At 47.7% G+C, this 13,968-nt stretch overlaps 1 protein-coding gene across 3 annotated transcripts in view; it reads left to right on the forward strand.

The window, feature by feature from the left end:
* The first annotated feature begins 7,243 nt into the window (after nucleotides 1–7,243).
* The window catches only part of CALCOCO1 (calcium binding and coiled-coil domain 1), a 46,999-nt gene continuing 40,274 nt past the window's right edge, over nucleotides 7,244–13,968 (forward strand). The window contains exon 1 of one of the 3 annotated variants that reach the window (XM_081898642.1): nucleotides 7,244–7,350. The gene's annotated coding sequence lies outside the window, so the exon portion shown is untranslated. Of the gene's footprint in view, nucleotides 7,379–7,402; nucleotides 7,566–13,968 lie in introns of those variants that run through there. The other 2 variants (XM_081898641.1, XM_081898643.1) reach the window with 2 other exon arrangements.

The following is a 13,968-nucleotide window of genomic DNA, read 5'->3' on the forward strand; positions in this document are numbered from 1 at the left end:
TTTCCCATTATCTGTGAATCTAGCGGCTTAACTATGGTTCATTTACTGCCAACAAACCACAATCTGAAACCATGGTTTGTTGTTGATTTATGAACCTTGGTTTTAAGTATATGGCTTCCAGGAATTCCCAGAGTTCCCCGTGAAGAGGGATTGATTGTTAAGCCACTCTGAGTGTTGCAGCTCTGTGACAGGAATAAAGGTAAAGGTAAAGGTACCCCTGCCCGTACGGGCCAGTAGTGTCCGACTCTGGGGTTGCGTGCCCATCTCGCTTAAGAGGCCAGGGGCCAGCGCTGTCCGAGGACACTTCCAGGTCACCTGGCCAGCGTGACAAAGCTGCTCTGGCGAGCCAGCACCAGCGCAGCACACGGAAACGCCGTTTACCTTCCCGCTATAAGGCAGTACCTATTTATCTACTTGCACTTGAGGGCGCTTTCGAATTGCTAGGTGGGCAGGAGCTGGGACCGAGCGCCGGGAACTCACCCTGCCGTGGGGATTTGAACCACCGACCATACGATCGGCAAGTCCTAGGCGCTGAGGTTTTACCCACAGCGCCACCTGCGTCCCGTGACAGGAATAGGGGTCTACTACCAGTTCTCAGTGCCCTTAGCAAACTATAGCTCCCAGAACAGATCTCTAGTCCCAAGGAGTTTATAGTAACAAAGGAAGAGAAGAAGAAGAGTTTGGATTTGATATCCCGCTTTATCACTACCCTAAGGAGTCTCAAAGCAGCTAACAATCTCCTTTTCCCTTCCTGCCCCACAACAAACACTCTGTGAGGGGAGTGAGGCTGAGAGACTTCAGAGAAGTGTGACTAGCCCAAGGTCACCCAGCAGCTGCATGTGGAGGAGCGAGGAATCGAACCCGGTTCACCAGATTATGAGTCCACTGCTCTTAACCACTACACCGCACTGGGAGGCAAGTGTGATGGGATGAATGTGAGCAAGACTCAACCTTAAATACATACATTAATCCCACAACTTAAGTGGGGGTTATGTTCCAGAGACCACGCCTAAAGCCAAAATCATATATAGTCAAAGCCCATTGAGTTCAATGGCGAGTGAGATCGCCAAAGTCATTTCCCCCCAGAACCCTGTACACTTTTTTTTAAAAAAAAATTGACACGCATGTGAAGCTAAACATGCACAAATTAAATGCACATAAGTTGCAGGCTAACTGTATATATTTGAGATGGGGGTGCAGGACTCGGGTAGCATCATCATTCTTATTAGTTCAGTTTAAATATCAGGGTTGCATTTCCAGGTTCCTCGTTCTGTATGACGTGAAGAACGAGAAAAACAGTAAATCAAATCCTTTAACTCGCCTCAGTAACAAATTGAAGGCAGGCAGAGATGATAGATAGATATGGATATAGATATAGATATAGATATAGATATAGATATAGATATAGATAGATATAGATATAGATATAGATATAGATATAGATAGAGATGATATAGATATAGAAATAGAAATAGAAATAGATATAGATATAGATGATAGATAGATAGATGATAGATAGATAGATAGATAGATGATAGATAGATAAATAGATAGAGATAGATAGATATAGATAGATAGATAGATAGATAGATGATAGAGATAGATAGATAGATGATAGATGATAGATAGATAGATAGATAGATAGATAGATGATAGATAGATAGATGATAGATAGATAGATAGATAGATAGATATAGATAGATGATAGATAGATAGATAGATAGATAGATAGATAGATAGATAGATGATAGATAGATAGATGATATAGATGATAGATAGATAGATATAGACAGACAGATAGATGATAGATAGATGCTGGATGAATACTGCACTGCCAAATGTTCTTCTGATGAGCATTTTCACTTTAAGCCCAGTGATTGGCAGGCTAGAGGAGGACAGGAGCAGCCTGGCGAGACGAGGCGAGCTGGCACTCAGTGCGGGGCTGGCCACAGAATGCTGAGCCGACAACCCCTTCTGTTCACTTTAGTGCCAGGCCTGGCATCAGAGGCACTAATGAGAGGCAGATGAGCCAGCCGGATCGAAGACTTAATTAGGTCCCTATCAAGCCGTGGTCTCTGTTTTTTAGCACTGCGCCGCGTCATCAGCCTCCAAACGGCAGCCCCATCTACAGCATGCTGGGGTGCAGGAAAACATTTTTTATGTCCAAGTTACGACGCCCTCAGCCTACCCACCAGCGCATAGACGCACACACTCGTGCACTCTCAGCACACATCCATGCGCTCCATGCTAGCCTGAAAGCTGCTGACATGGGGCTCTGCGGGATCTTAAAGCACTCTCTCAAGATACTCCAACTCCTGCTTAAAACCCAACAAGACTCTTGTTGCTTTTTACGGCATGAGGCCCCAAGCAGCTATAACAAGCAAAGGCTTATAGCGGCAGATATTTCTTGCTGTATCTTCGCTTCCGCTGAGCGAAACCTGTGCAGTGCACCGTCAGAATTAACTCTGGCCAAAGCACATAAGCAGGGGTGTGTCCTCTGGGGATCAGGCTTATGGGTCCAAAATGGTAGGCCTCTCTGCCAGCGCCCACAAAGGTAGCAGCAGTGCTTGACAACTCCCATTGTTCTGGGCGCATTTTGCAACAGGGAATTTCATTAGCGCCAGTAGTTTCTGAGCTCTGGGCGCAGTGCCCTGCCTGAGATTTCAGATTAAAACTGCAGAGTGGAAGGAAAGGGGGACCTTTTTCTGCCTCTCCACTTCCAGCCACTCTCTGAAGAATGGAGAAGAGACCATCTTAAAAATATTAGGGGGCTGGGCAGGGGAAGCATGGCTTTGGTTGTTTTGTTGTTTTTTGAAGTCTTCAGATGAAGACTAAACCATGTGAAAAAGGAACATAACACTTTTAGCTGCAGTTCATTCATTTTCAGCTTTGTATTCTTGTACAGTGGACGCTCGGGTTGCGAATGCGATCCATGGGGGATGCACGTTCGCAACCCGCAGCATTTGCAATCCGTGTCTGCATGTCTGCAGGTTGCGATTTGGTGCTTCTGCGCATGTGCAAAGCGCGTTTTAGCGCTTCTGCGCATGCGTGACTGCCGAAACCCGGAGGTAACCCATTCCGGTACTTCTGGGTTTTGGCAGTCCGCAACGCGAAAAAATGCAACCTGAAGTGGACGCAACATGAGGTATGACTGTACTAAAAAAGTGTGCCTAGACATTCCATTGTTGTACCCATAACCTAGGTTTAAGGTGCCATTTAGCTCCTAGCTTTCATCTCTCAGTTTCTAACACTGGGTAGCAGCTCCTGCGCGATCATCTAGTCTGGATGCTTCTTCCAATTGGTTCTGAAACAACAGGAGTGCTGTTTTTGTGCTGCCATTTCCGTTTAAAGCTGCAGGATGCTTCATCAGCCCATCTGCCTGACAGGAACCAGCAGGGTACTCATATGCCCCAGCATGGGCATAGCTGAGATTTATGTTAGAGGGACAGGATGATACCGACCCGTTATCATCCTCTGTCTGGCTCTGTCCAGCAGATTCAGAATGAAATGTCTCAACAACAGTTGCTTTAGATTACTTTCTTTTGACCCCAAGCGCTCAGAAAAATCTGTCAAAGTCTTTCTACAATTCCTACTTTTAGTTAAGTGTTTTTATTTGTTTACTTGACGGGGGGGCGGCTCCCACCCCCCTACCCGGCTACATCCATGTAGCCCAGTGAGATTCAGGACAGAGTGCACAGCACACCGGTTGTGTACTGAATTCTAACAACAAAGAAAGACCCAAATTCTGCATCAAGGTTCGCCTAAGCAGCAACATCCAAACACATTCTGCAATCTGCATAAATTCAGCCAATTAAACAGATTTGTGTTCGTTCCCTTTATTTTGTATGATTCTGCCATTGTTTTGCACATTATTCTGTTTTGGAGAGAAGTAAGGGATGCGGGTGGCGCTGTGGTCTAAACCACAGAGCCTAGGGTTTACCGATCAGAAGGTTGGTGGTTCGAATCCCCACGACGGGGTGAGCTCCCGTTGCTCGGTCCCTGCTCCTGCCAACCTAGCAGTTTGAAAGCACGTCAAAGTGCAAGTAGATAAATAGGTACCACTCCGGCAGGAAGGTAAACAGCGTTTCCATGCGCTGCTCTGGTTTGCCATGCTGGCCACATGACTCGGAAGCTGTACGCCGGCTCCCTCGGCCAATAAAGCGAGATGAGCGCAGTACCCCAGAGTCGGCCACGACTGAACCTAATGGTCAGAGGTCCCTTTACGTTTACGGGAGCCTCTGATGGATGGAAATCATATATAAGCAGCTACTTCTTGAGCTTTTAAGCTTTCACCAGACATTACACACGCATACTTTTAAGTATATATTTGGAGCCGTAAGGACTAGAAACTTGTTTTGTTTTTGTTTTTAAGCAATGAAACCTGAGATCCCTGCAGTCAGTTAGTCTCATGGTTTATGGTATTTCTGCATTTCCACAAAGTCACAGCATGAATAACCTGGCGCAGGAGTGTTAGCAGGGAGGAAAACAAGCAGCTAGGAGGACTGAAAAACCTGTCTCCTTAAGTGCAGGCAGAGTCATCTCTCTATCCCTTTGCACCCTCTAAATTTATGTGTGTGATGCCGGCCACAGCATGAGACAAACAGGCTGGAGATGCCTCACGGAAAAGTCCTTGCAGAGCCACTTCTTTCAAGGATGTAGCTGACAAGGCCTCCCTCTCGCCCCCACCTAGCAGTGCCGCCAATGTTTGGATTGGCTCTGTTTTCCTGCTTTAGTCAGCAGCCTATCTCACTGACATTTTCCAGATGACATTTTTCCTGGCATGGAGACGGAGGAAGCTTAATGTTCTCCCTATCTTTTGTCAGGCTTCTATTAGGCAAAGGAGCATGGATGACCTCGCTTCCTTCTCCTCCTCCTCTCACTGTTGCTGGATTGGTAGCAATGGTAGTAGCTCCCCTTCGCAATAGCCAGAGAAAAGAGGGAGGAGAAGGCAATGAACCCATCCAGTAGGGTTTAGCTAATAGAATGAGTATCAAACACTGATGCTGGCAACTCACTGGTTGCTGTCACTCATGATAACGATGGGAGGGACATCCTATATGGCTCACATTTAAAGGTTAATCTACCTATTTGGCACTTTCTGAAACACGATGTGAACTGTAGTGCAGGTGTCTTTCAAAATTCACACTTTTTCGACTTTTGCAATGCACTGCAAGTAACGTGCACCAAAATATACCAAGGTGACATGTGCCTACAATATGTATTGGTGGAAATAACTTTAAAATCATGTGTTATATTAGGGGAAATATAAATCTTGGGGGAAATCTGCTTTGCAAAAAGTGTGTACATTGGGGGAAAATGTATACAAACATGTACGTATTAGGAGAAACGCGCGTTAAATCGCTGAAGAATTTTCATGAGGACTTTTCGAAACAGAATTTGCAAACTGATGTGGAAATGAGTTGAATTGAAGATTAGAAAACTGAGAAAATGTGAGAAGCTGTAAAGGACAGATTCACCTGTCCCTAATCACAGATACTCTCCCTGAATTCTTACCATGTTAATAATAATAGCAAAAACACCAATAATATAAATCCTGCAAACCTGAAGTCTTTCCAACCCTCTTTTTGTGTGCATGTGTGCATGTTGTTGTGTTCTAGTCAACATCCATGTTGTAGGAGTACAAAACCCTGCTTTCACCTTGAAATCCTTATCCCCTAAAAGGTAAAGGTAAAGGTACCCCTGCCCGTACGGGCCAGTCTTGACAGACTCTGGGGTTGTGCGCCCATCTCACTTAAGAGGCCAGGGGCCAGCGCTGTCCGGAGACACTTCCGGGTCACATGGCCAGCGTGACATTGCTGTTCTGGCGAGCCAGAGCTGCACACGGAAACGCCGTTTACCTTCCCGCTGGTAAGCGGTCCCTATTTATCTACTTGCACCCGGAGGTGCTTTCGAACTGCTAGGTTGGCAGGCGCTGGGACCGAGCAGCGGGAGCGCACCCCGCAGCAGGGATTCGAACCGCCGACCTTTCGATCAGCAAGTCCTAGGTGCTGAGGCTTTAACCCACAGCGCCACCTGTGTCCCCCTTATCCCCTAGCTTCTGTCTAATTCTGGTGACTTTCCCTGTCACTGAAGTTGTGTAAAGACCTGGTCTTGCCAAATCAAAGCAGTACCATGCAAGAGCTCAACTCCTCCGCAAGTAAACTGAGCTTTGCAAAAACCCAAGTTGCCACATTCAGCAATAGGTCCTGGGACATCCTGAGCCCTTTAGCAAGTTAATTTAGATAAATGTGGGCAAATTGCAGGACTTCCCAGGGCTGGGGGCACAAAGTTGCAATGCTTGGAGCATAGATCAGAAATGTCTAGGGTGCCAACCCCTGCCGTTCCTAAAGCTATACCAGGCCAGGAGGAGAAAGAACTTGAAAGCCAGGAATTCCAAGGAACAGGGAACAGGAAAACCAGAGACCTGAAAATGGAGAAGGGAACAGAAAGCAGAAAGGGCAGGTGAAACTTGTCTGAGGCTTTGGAGGCAGGCAACAGCTTTTACATGAAACACCGAGAGCTTTGCATTACATACCGCCCATCTTTTCCTATCAATTACACTAGAACAGGTGCAGTGTTTGGCTCTGGCGATGACTCATCACACATGGCACCGACTTCCTGTGCACGATTTCGCTCTCTGCGGGTTTTGCGCGGTATATGCGAATGCCTCTCTCGAGAGTTTCGCACACCTGCGGGTGCACGCGCATTTGTTTCTGCTTATTTGTGGAGGCAGCTGCAAACCAGCTACTCCCTTTTATCTCTGACTGCTTGGATAAACTCTCCATGTGCATGTCGGGGGGTGTATGTGTGCGTGCGTGTGCATGGAGCTGCACATTTTTGCACGCGTTCCTCCGCTTATTCCTTCCTACTTGTCTGTGCTCCATCGTTGTGCTTCCACGTCTCTTTTCCATCCGTGCAATTTGCTCCCCACGAACCCGCGTGTAAAGTGCTTGCAATGTTCTTAAAGCACCCAGGCCAGAAGCGGGGCCCTTTACTCCACAAAACCTTCTCAGCATCCCTCTCTTGGGCAACTTGAGCCCCCTTCTGCATTATCTCCTTCCAGCAAACTGCGCCCGTGTCCCCCCCCCCCCAGCCGATGCTGCTCCCTGGAACTTGGAGTCCCCGGGGCCCCATCCTCCCCTTGTTTCTCCGAGCCTTGGGACTACGAAGCCCACAATCCTTAGCGGCCTCCCCTGCCTCGCGCGGCTCTTTGGGAGATGCAGTCTCTGCGCTGCGCTCCTGCCCATTTACGAGCAGGCGGAGAGGACTACAATTCCCAGCAGCGCTGCGAGCCTGGCCTGCCTCCGCCTCCCCAGCTGGCTTGAAGGCTGTTATTGTTGTTGCTAAAAGGTTAGTGGAACAGCTGGTTGCTCTCTGGGTAAGAGACGTCTTCGGGATTGGGGAGGGGGACGTGGCTACTTTCTCTCCTCCTCGCCTTTCTTGGCTGCTCGGAAAGCGGATGGCTCAAACGGACTCGGGGTGCAGTGGGGCGCAATCCTCTATTCCAGGAGCTTTTTAACCCCCCCCCCACATACTTCCTGCGAATGCTGTGAGCAAAACAATATGTAAGCAAAGAGGGGGAGTGACTTGCCTCCCCCGCAGTCAAAGGAGTCGTTTGCATTGATTTCCACTCCTTCGTCGCTGAAATGAATCTGGGGAGGGCTGGGGAGGGCAAGAATTGCTCCAACGGGCCTTTAATCCTGAGCTTGCGGCACAAAGGGTTGAGGTGGTGATGGGGGAAAAAGACCAAGCGAATCTCTGAACCCCTGTACCAAATGCTAAGGTCTTTCCTGGCTACTTTTACTTTCTTTCTTTTTTTTTTTCTTTCTTTCTGCCACCCTGTCTTTGCACACACAAGCCTCCAGAATCTGTCAGTTTGGAGACAGCCCAAACCCTCCTGCCTCCATACTTAATAGGCCTGGGATATTCTATGCCTGCCATGTCTCCCTCCCCTCTGTTCTTCTTATTACTCTCTCTCTGTCTTGGATATTATTCCTGTCCTGGGGCCTCCCAGAAAATGTCTTAACTGCGAATGAGATGCGAGGTCTGCTGCGCGAGAGGCTTGTGTTTATTTGAAGACAGCCTGGGACTTCTGGTTTCTTGAAAACAAAGTTTCCCTTTGTTTGGCTTCCAGCCGCAGGACTCCCAGCCCTGACGCCTGCTAGGAGGACGCTTTTACAGGAGAGTCATAATAGCCTTTCCCAAAACAAGGTGGGGATGGAGGACTCCGAATGGCAAGCCATTTCACCATCCCCTTGTAAAGGAGGAGGATGGGCTTCTCTTGCGTAAGCCTTGCAGCAGGCCAGCCAGGTCCTCAAGGCTTCTCCTTGAGCCTTCCCACGCTTCTGCCTGTTAGATGGAGAGATCTGATTGCTGGTTTGTTTTGCTGTACCCTGCACAGACATGTCTGGGCTCTCTGCTGGTCTCTGATTGGTGTTCCTCTTGCAGAAGCACCACCCAGATGCTCCGGGAGAAGGGAATTTGGCCAAAAGTGCTGGGAGCTGCCAGGCGTTCATTACCCATGTGGTTTGGCCGGGACTCTGCCTGGGTCATGGGGCATATTGGGATAAGCTTGTTGCCTTGACTTGTTGTGCAGATCCGAAAGCATCTCGTGTGACAAGGTTTCATCACAGGCTTCCCCTACTAAGAAAGGTTGGAAGGCCTATTTAGAATCGATCTGAGAAAAAGTGGACTGGTGAGGTTGGTCAAATTATGTATGGTGTGTGGCAAGTATACAGGGGAAATGTCGTCCCCCCCCCCCCCATTCTCTCTCTCTCTCTAATGTACAAAGGGACGTGGGTGGCGCTGTGGGTTAAACCACAGAGCCTAGGACTTGCCAATCAGAAGGTCGGCTGTTCGAATCCCTGCAATAGGGTGAGCTCCCGTTGCTCGGTCCCTGCTCCTGCCAACCTAGCAGTTCGAAAGCACGTCAAAGTGCAAGTAGATAAATAGGTACTGCTCCGGCGGGAAGGTAAACAGCGTTTCCATGCGCTGCTCTGGTTTGCCAGAAGCGGCTTAGTCATGCCGGCCACATGACCCAGAAGCTGTACGCCGGCTCCCTCGGCCAATAAAGCGAGATGAGCGCCACAACCCCAGAGTCACTCACGACTGGACCTAATGGTCAGGGGTCCCTTTACCTTTACCTTTACTCTAATGTACACACTACCTGGGGTCATCCAAGGAAGCTGAGAGGTGGGAAATCCAAACAAACAAAAGGATGTACTTCTTCGCATATTAATGGAGGATAACACTGGCAGCCTGGTCACGGTCATAGGGCTATTTCTCTCTTGCTCTGCTGTATGGATTTCCCATATGCCCCTGTGAGAAACGAAATGAGGAACTAGATAAGCCTTTGGTTTTTTCCAGCAGGGCTGCTCTTATGTTTCTGTACACTAAACGATATGTTTGTATGTGTTAAAGTACCGTATTTTTCACTCTATAAGACGCACCAGACCACAAGACGCAGCTAGTTTTTGGAGGAGGAAAACAAGAAAAAAAAATTCTGAATCCCAGAAGCCAGAACAGCAAGAGGGATCGCTGCACAGTGAAAGCAGCAATCCCTCTTGCTGTTCTGGCTTCTGGGATAGCTGCGCAGCCTGCATTCGCTCCGTAAGACGTGCACACATTTCCCCTTACTTTTTAGGAGGGGAAAAGTGAGTCTTATAGAGCAAAAAATACGGTAATTGTGATGGGTCCGTTTCATGCGCTTACAAGCACCCAGTCAAGAGATCTGCGCTGTGTACTCCCATCCCTGTGCAACACGCCTGCTACTCCAGCAGCAACATAGAACTCGGTTTTTTGATCCTTAAGCTATGCTAATAAGAATCTAAGAATTGCCTTGCCCTTGCTGGGTGACAGCAACTTTCATATCACTCCGCATTCCCTCTTCCATCCCATTGTGCTAGTACTAATCCTTGCCCTAGCACAACCATTCAGTTGAATATCACCCCTATTTGTGCAAGGTTTGGGGTGACAAAACCTACCTCTTTCTAAAAAAGCTATTGTGCTACCATGAAGACTAGAAACTTTTCATTTAAAAAAAAAATACTCGGTGCTGCAGCATGGCAAAGTGTCACATGAGACCTCTTCATTCCTGGTCTGGGCAGGCTCCAAGATTTGCGGGTGAGGGAGCGGAGAAGTATTAGGAAACAAATCGGTTCCTTGCATTGTCTCAAGGCCCAAGTTAATAATAATTGCTGTATATAGTAAAAGCCAAGAGTGCTGGTATCTGGACTACATTCCACCGTAGATGACTGATGCCTTACCTTGATGACAAAGAATCCTTTTCATTCTGCTTTCAAATTTACGATGCTATGAGCCTGGGTCTTGGTTTAACCGCTTTGCGGCTGGTCTTTATTGTTACGTTTTGTTTTTATAAATGTATAAGCTTGAGGTCCCCAGTAAAATGTATTTTTCCTAGTGCAGCAAATTCAAGTCAAAATAAATAAACAAGACCAGTAAAGTCACGAAACCAGCAGGCCATAGCCAGATGACAAAACCCTAGAAAAGCCATCCCATTAAAGAAAAAAGAAAAAGTTGGAATGTCTGGGCAAATAAGCAAATGTCTCTTGCCCTAGTACCATCATACGTTTGGGTACCAGACAAGCTTTTCTGGGGAAAAGGTCCCAAATATGCAACACCACAGCCAATAAAGACCTTTATCTTGTTATCTCCCACCTGCCTTTTGATGTTCATATGGTGACCCCTGAGGATGCATATAAGGGGACTCGTATAATGGCCTCTACCATGCGCTCGAAAGCACATCGAAGTGCAAGTAGATAAATAGGTACTGCTCCGGTGGGAAGGTAAATGGAGTTTCTGTGCGGAAGTGGATGCCGGCTCCCTCGGCCAATAAAGCAAGGTGATTGCCGCAACCCCAGAGTTGGTCACGACTGGACCAAATGGTCAGGAGTCCCTTTACCTTTTTTTACCATGCGCTCAGTGAGTTCCAGCAGCTCAGTTTGTCAGTGGGCTCTGCTCCCTTGTAGGCAGAGGCCAATAATTAACACCTGGGAAGACCACGAATGAGGGCAGGAAATGCCAGCGAAATAATCTGGGCACCCTAGGGACACCGTGTTATTTCTGTTGCTGAAACCGGACGTGAATGTTGTTTTTATTCTGAGAATCTTCTGTGAGCCTCTTTGAAAGCCTCTCAGGTCTATGATGCGGTAAATATTAGTGTTCTAAAATAAATACATATAGAACAGGCTCATATTGTAGGAGCAGTCCTTATATATGCTGTGCTCTGGGCAAAACTAAAGAGAGTGCTGTCTGCCAGCGGCCCACACAAGAAAGAAACCTCCAATTCCTCGATTCTTTAGGTTAAGTCGGTGGTTTGCAAACACTCTGCAGGGAATTATTCGTCTGTTGACTTCTGTGCTAAGGAAATCCTATACTGTACATTTCCCACAGAACCAATTAGTATTGCAATGCATTCTGGGATGCATGCCAGTTGCCCAGTAAATCTATATGCAGTGCTAACTGGGCCTGTTGGGTCTAGCTGTTGCCCCACACCAAGAGTGGCTGTGTGTGACAGGGGGACAACAAATAGTAGTGGCTAAACTGTCTTTCAAGGAAATTTGGTCATCTCTGTTGGTGTTTTGGGTGAGGAGCCCACAGTGAGGAGGAGGAGGGCAACCAAAATGGTCAAAGGCCTGGAAACGATGCCTTATGAGGAACGGCTAAGAGAGCTGGGCATGTTTAGCCTGGAGAAGAGGAGGTTAAGGGGTGATATGATAGCCATGTTCAAATATATAAAAGGATGTCACATAGAGGAGGGAGAAAGGTTGCTTTCTGCTGCTCCAGAGAAGCGGACACGGAGCAATGGATCCAAACTACAAGAAAGAAGATTCCACCTAAACATTAGGAAGAACGTCCTGACAGTAAGAGCTGTTCGACAGTGGAATTTGCTGCCAAGGAGTGTGGTGGAGTCTCCTTCTTTGGAGGTCTTTAAGCAGAGGCTTGACAACCATATGTCAGGAGTGCTCTGATGGTGTTTCCTGCTTGGCAGGGGGTTGGACTCGATGGCCCTTGTGGTCCCTTCCAACTCTATGATTCTATGTGAGCTTTTAAGGAACCCCTGAATTTCTCCTCACAACACAATTTGAAGACCACTGGGTCCAATGAAATCAATGAGTGTTTGAATTCTTACTCATCTCTAAGCCAAGTCTGTACGAGTTTCTAGTCTCTCAGTTTTCCCAGCTGTATGCCATGGCACTGCTACCTGGGGCTGGAAATAAAACTTCATGGAGAACACCAGCAAATCGTTCTCACCCACCTTGGCCGCTGGTCTTTCAGTTCCAGTTATGGGCAGCACTGGCAAAACCTGAACTCTTAATTTCTTTACTGCCAAAAGCCTTTTCAGCCGTGCCCCACCCACTCCTGACTTGACAATGGAAGTGCAGCAAATCTATGTGAAGCAGTGGAGACCTATCTTCCTATTACATAATATTATATAGCATTTTTGTAAGATGAAATGGAGCGTTTGAGCAAAGCAAGCAGGCCAGCAGCTCCAGTGAGCAGAGGAAACAAATGAGTGGGCAGGTGGGTGGCCAGGCTGACTTTCTCATGTTCCCTTGGTTGTTGCCACCACCCCCCGCATTAATAATAATAATAATAATGATGATGATGATGATGATGATGCCCTGTCCATCTGACTGGGTTGCCCCAGCCACTCTGGGCAGCTTCCAACATACAGTACAGTGGTACCTCGGGTTAAGAACTTAATTCATTCTGTTCTGAACCTGAAACTGTTCTTAACTTGAGGTACCACTTTAGCTAATGGGGCCTGCCGCTGCGTCGCCAGAGCATGATTTCTGTTCTCATCCTGAAGTAAAGTCCTTAACCCGAGGTAATATTTCTGGGTTACCGGAGTCTGTAACCTGAAGCGTCTATAACCTGAAGCATCTGTAACCCAAGGTACCACTGTACAGTCATACATCGGGTTACAGACGATTCAGGTTGCGTTTTTTCAGGTTACGGACGCGCTGAAACCTGGAAGTACCGGAACAGGTTACTTCCGGGTTTCAGCGGTCATGCATGCGCAGAAGCGCCAAATTGCAACCCACGCAGATGTGATTCTGTGGGTTGCGAACGTGCCTCCCACACGGATCATGTTTGAAACCCGAGCATCCACTGTATATGAAAACACAACAAAACATTACACGTTAAAAAGCTTCCCTATACAGGACTGCCTTCAGATGTCTTATAAAGGTTATACAGTGGTACCTCGGGTTACATACACTTCAGGTTACAGACTCCGTTAACCCAGAAATAGTACCTCAGGTTAAGAACTTTGCTTCAGGATGAGAACAGAAATCGTGCAGCAGCAGTGGCAGCGGGAGGCCCCATTAGCTAAAGTGGTGCTTCAGGTTAAGAACAGTTTCAGGTTAAGAACGGACCTCCAGAACGAGTTAAGTACATAACCAGAGGTACCACTGTAGTTACTCATCTCCTTGACATCTGATGGGAGGGTGTTCTCTACTTGTTTGCATGCAACCACAGCAGGGTGAGGGAAGTCTGGGGTCCAAGAAATCAGGCAGCCCAGCTGAGCGAGCAAGCAAGCAGGCAGGCATTGTTGTCACCAAGGCGGGGGGAGTGTTTTCCCGCTTTGTCTGCCACCACCACCATCAGAAGGAAGCATGCATTTCAAAATGCACCCTTCCATCTGTCGGGATCAGCACAGGGCGAAGGAGAGAAAGACTTTCTCTCCGTTCCCTTCTCCATGAGTGGTGTCAGCAGTGGGATCCTGGGATTGGGCAAGCTGTGAGGGGAGATTTGGAAGAGGGTAGGGGATAGGCGGGGTTGGTGAGCAACACATACAGGGGCGCCAGCCCCTCATAAGAACACAATACAAACCCTGCCAGATCAGGCTAATGGCCTATCTATTCGAGCAGCCCGTCCTCACAATGGCCAGTCTGTGGGCAGCCTACACGCTGGACCTCAATACAACAGCACTTCCTCATTTCT

This window comes from Podarcis melisellensis (assembly GCF_964234715.1).
Source record: "Podarcis melisellensis genome assembly, chromosome: 2".
Lineage (NCBI taxonomy): Eukaryota > Metazoa > Chordata > Lepidosauria > Squamata > Lacertidae > Podarcis > Podarcis melisellensis.